We start from the raw sequence: 5,147 nt of genomic DNA, 5'->3' as shown, positions 1-5,147 counted from the left end.
CCCCCGGGGAAGGACTCACTCACTTAGGACTGGGGCACTGGAATCGTCAGAGTATGCACAGGAGGAAAAGCCACGTGGCTGCTCACACTGTGTGGGACCTTCTGGTTCAAATTTATTTTTAGAAACACTGGTCAGTGTCACAACATCCATTTGTTATTTTCTCTGGAGATCTTTCCCCACCTTCTGCAGGTACAAATCTGACTCTCCCAGAGTCCTTCTGTCATAGGTGGTTGTTAACTGGACCACCCGTAAGCATCGAGCATCTCTGGGTAGATGCCTGTCCCCCCATGAGAGCTGGAGAGCTTTGCTGCTCTGGCTTCTGATACCCTACCTCGTTTTGGAGAGCAGCCCTGGGAACAGGGTGGAGGCAACTGGATTATTTATGCACAACCCAATGTGAGTGAGTGTATCAGAGCCTGGCTGGGGGAAGGCGGCGTGGCCGGGCGCTTCTGGCAGGATGTGAAGGATGGGGCCTCACTGCCATCTCATGAGTGATTCTCTCATGGAGGATGAAGACTATCTCTTCAGGTTTGTGTGTGAAGGGAGGATTCAGGAGATGTGCTGGTAGGACTCGGTGCATTGCTCCATGCTTTGGAAACAGGAAGGCAACAGTTTGTTTCCAAATGTGTTCAATGTTTTGAAAGCCTGGGACAGCGATTGCTGGCCGGTTCTTTGCACTGAGTGCACAGATGGGGGTTTGGGACCAAATTAATTTCTGACGTAACTTTGGACATTGGTGGTGTTTCACCATTGGTAAATGTGGCCAGTCTTAGGTTTGTGAGATTGACTCACTCACAAATGACCCGCTGAGTCACAGGTCAGTGGACAAGTTGCATTGGAATATTATTGACATTTCTGAAAAATAGGCTTTGATTCTTAACGTCTTTTTAAATCAGATTGCTTGGGTACTTTCAATGAAAGCATTGCAAATTGACTGTGATTTTAATCACCATTTTATCCAATTATTTTTATTTTTTTTTTTTCTGTAAGAATCTAAAATGTTACATTTAAACGATCAGTCATTGAAATAGATGATTGAATGATAAACAGTCTGGTTCTTGGTTTAGGGTAAGTGAGTGACTGGATCCCTGTGCTGGGACAGGTTTCTCTGATGATGTAAACTGGTGAAGCTGACAAGATGAACTGTCCCTGAGTAGGGATCCAGTGCATCCCCCCTGCTCCTGTGCTGCTGATAACCCCCAGGGCCAGGTGGGAGAGCTGGCAGGGTGATGCTCACCAGCCACAACTGCTGCTGCAGGGGGTTCCTCTATAGGGGTTACCCTATGGGGGTTACCTTGGGGTTAGGTGGCAGGTGAGGACTTGAGGGGGTTGTACTAAAATGGCCAAAACCAATTCAATATGGAATTTTAATCAATCGAATTAAACAAAAAATCCTTAATGTTCATCAAAACCTTTAATGATTGTGGAAAACGTAAAATAAAGCACATTTGTTAGCACATCTCATCGTCCTGTTTGCTCTGTAGGTTGAGGGGAGAAAAGCAAAGCCCGAGTCTGCCCCTGCCTCAGCTTCACCCCTGATTTGGGCAGGAGGGAGGAGCAGGACAGGAGTGAGGTCTCCCTCCTTGTCTGAGCAAGACAGAGCCCTGTTAAGCAGCTGAGGAATGGGAAAGCCCCTTGCTCAGCATCTCAGGGCTGCTCTGCCAAAGAGCCTTTGCTGGGCAGACCCCAAATTGCTGTCCCGCCTGGCTGGGCAGGGCTGGGGCACTGTCGTTCTGCAAGGATGATCCTCACCATGCCTTAGTGAAGAAGGGCTGAATGGGGAAGGGAAAATTGCTCCCTGCAGTTTGCTTTCTCAGCCAGCTGTCTGTGAGCAACACAGGATTGCTGTCCTGGGCCAGGGAACAGGCTGTGCCCTGCGTGGCCGGTGCTGCAGGAAGGAGCCCCGCTGTCCTGCACCGCTGGAGCTGCTGCTGCTGCAGCAGGGGATCCACCTCAGTCACTGGGACAGAGCTGCCCCTGTCCCTGCAGCCTGGGGGACAGACAGCAAGGGCCTTGGGATTGTCAAATTCCGAGGCTCGAAGGGTAACATCCAGTCCAGCTCCACAGCAGACGTTGGGGTCACAAGTTTACTTATGGTCTCAGCTCTGATTTGGTGCATCCTCATCAAATCCAGGAGGATGGTTTTTCACTTGGGCTGGAAAGAAGAGCTGAGACCACAGAGTTTGTGTAGAAGTCTCCAAAAATCACTCCCAGTGCCCTGGCACGTCTGTGGCACTGCCTAGGCAGAGGTCAGATGGTATTTCACAAATGCAGCCAGGGCAGGTTTATGATCTCTGTGCCAGCATGAGAAAGTGAGGCAGAGAGGGGACCAGTGACTAACCCAAGGTCCACAACAGGGCCTAAACAGACCTGGGAAAGGCACAAAAAGCACCTGGATCCTAAACCTCTTTAGACAAAGACCTGTCAGCTCTGTCAGCAGCCTCTGTTTCCCAGGGCTCCCCAGAGGATCTGGTTAAAAGCGTGTGAACGACAATGTTACCTAATTCTGCTCTTTCATATCTGTGAGAGCAGAACTAGTCTGGTACGCCTGAGTTTGAATTTATTTTTTTTTTTTAAACAGAGATTTTAATATTTAGTGTTTCTGACATTCAAAGGTGAACAGGGCTGCATGAATAATTTCTGATTCCATTTGCTGCTGCTAGTACTAAGATTTACCAAAAGCAGCAGTCTTGAAGGGTCTGTGATACTAGTAGAGATATGAAAATTCCCAGGAGAGGGCATTTCAAGTGCTGTACTAACCTTCTATAACTTTGACTGTGTTATTTTAAAGGAACTCTGCCTGCCTATGCACCATTTCTCTAGGAATGTAAAAATGCAACAACCATCACAAAAGCCATTCACATCAGCAGCCTCCTTGTGAATTTTAATTAACAGGAAATGCCACTCACACATTGAAATTCAACATCCAGAATATCTCTGCTTCACTCCTTTGATGTTCCCTGTCCAATCCTGGACCAACATCCACATGTTCTCCTGAGACACTTGGAGGAAAATCATTTTGGTTTATTTACAGTAGGGAAGCATTCTGTAGTGTCTTTTATCCCAGAAGCATTCAAGTCACTTTACAAACCGTTCACACAGAAGAGCTGCTCTGTGGGTCCTTGGAGCAGGGAATGATTCTGGGGCTGTGCTCAGCTGATCTGCACCCAGCAGCGATGCTGGAAGTTCAGAAGAGAAAGGGAAAGATTCACAAAACAAACAAAAGCCCAACATGACAGGGGGAATTCAGCTGTTGCAGGTTAGACAGCCTTAGTTCCCTTATCACAGTTATGCCTCATGAGTAACTGAAGGGATATTGCTGGGATTTTTCTGTATTTCTATAGTAGAAACCTAAGAAGATGTGATGTGGCTCTGTATTACCATATGTTGTTAATTTGACTGTGATCTTCACAAGCAAAGAGCCACCACTAATTGGCTAATCTTTCCCACACCCTCATTTTCTTGAATGGGCAAAATAACGTGATCAACAGGTGCTGATGATATTGCCATGGAGAAACACCTTCGGCCTTAGTGATTCTGTTTTAGCCCTCCATTCATCTTCTTTACCCAGTCATTTTCTTAAGCTGTACAGTTCCTGCACCCCACACACTACCTGGGATCCAGCTGCTCCTTTATGACACACCCTCTCCCATCACTGTCACCCCCTCAGGGTAATTCTGTCACCGCAGGTTGAACTTGCAGGTGTCTTGGCACAAACCCACCCTGAGCACTGCAATCTGCAAAGCAGGACTGGATTCAAAACCTCTGTCCTGGGGGGTACAAGCTCAGTCCCCACACCTAGTTCAGGTAAAGCCAAGCTCTGCTTCCTGGCTACGATGCCAATGAAACCCTCTGCTGTATCATAGTTCCAGCAAGCTGCCTGCAGGCATGTGGGGCTCTGTCTTCTCCTGTAGTGCTAAAAAGTCGAAATTGGTGATGTTAGAAAATTTAGAGCTTGAGCTCTACAGAGACCGTGACTTGTCAAGAAAGCAAAGTCCCTTTATACCACCCGGGAGCCACACAGGGCAAGAAAAGGCACCTCAGAGCATTTCCCCTAATCTTCCTCGGTTTTCCTCAAAACTCTCCCACCCACAGACAGACTTCTTTAGTTTTTGAGTCGGAACGAGCCAGACCTCGAGGCCCTTGAGCAGCGTGTGACCACAAGATGTCACAGTTGCTTCGTTGCGGGGCTCGGTCCTGCCCTGCCCGTGTCCCGCTCCCAGCCTTCGCCCGCCGTTTCCCGGCTATCCCTGTGAACACACGAGCTCCTGTGGAGGATCAGTTCTGGGTATAAAATAGACCATATCCTACATCTAGCCTGTCCTGTAGTGCAGCCTGCAGGGATCAATTCTGAGTTGAGCCAGAGGAAAAAATCTAATTCTGACTTTGCAAACAAACACTTGATGCTGCCAGAGTTATGGCTCAGTTTCCCCACAGACTTCAGGTGCCTTTGCCAGATGATGTAGCAGAGTCAGAAAAACACTCACCACAATGCTGTGGGCTTGAGGGTTTTTTTTTCTTTATAGCCTATTGCTAATTTTTTTTTTTTTTTGCTGCCCCAGAAAGCTGCCTGTGTAGCCTGGATGGGGTCCCAGGGGCTGATGTGAATATCAGTTTGCTCTGAAGTAGAGCGAGAAAGAAGTTTAGTCTTAGGAGAAGCTGATGAGCCTTGCAGGATCCAGCTATGGGCCTTTTGGGTTAGTCCCTTATAGTTGAATTCAAGACCTAATTCATGGCCTGTGCAAGCAATTGCTATGGATGCTCCAAACAAACAGCACTTTCTTTCCTGCCCGCCTGGCTGGTGCCTCTTCCCGGCTGGAGCCAGGCAGAGTTTCTCATCCGGCCCCTGTGCTCCAGGGCACCAGGAAGAAAGCTTTGCTCCACCAGCCACACGGGAAAAACAAAACTTTTCACTACAAAGCGGAGCTGTTGAGTGGAGCAGCAGGCCTTGCCTGGTGCCTGCAGGAAGGGCAGAGGAGGCAGGCAGAGGTTGTGCTCGTTACTCCGTGTCCTCCAACTGCCGCTGCCCTGGGGTCTGGCCACGTCCCCTGGGGAAGGTGCTGCTCTCCCAGCTCTCTCTGGAGGGCAGAGCCCCACGTGCTTTGTCCCCAGGGGTGGCCGGGACAGGGCTGACCTCCAGCCCTTCG

Source organism: Lepidothrix coronata, unplaced genomic scaffold (assembly GCF_001604755.1).
Source record: "Lepidothrix coronata isolate B3197 unplaced genomic scaffold, Lepidothrix_coronata-1.0 Scaffold99, whole genome shotgun sequence".
NCBI classification, from domain to species: Eukaryota; Metazoa; Chordata; class Aves; order Passeriformes; family Pipridae; genus Lepidothrix; species Lepidothrix coronata.
This window is presented reverse-complemented; position numbering follows the sequence as displayed.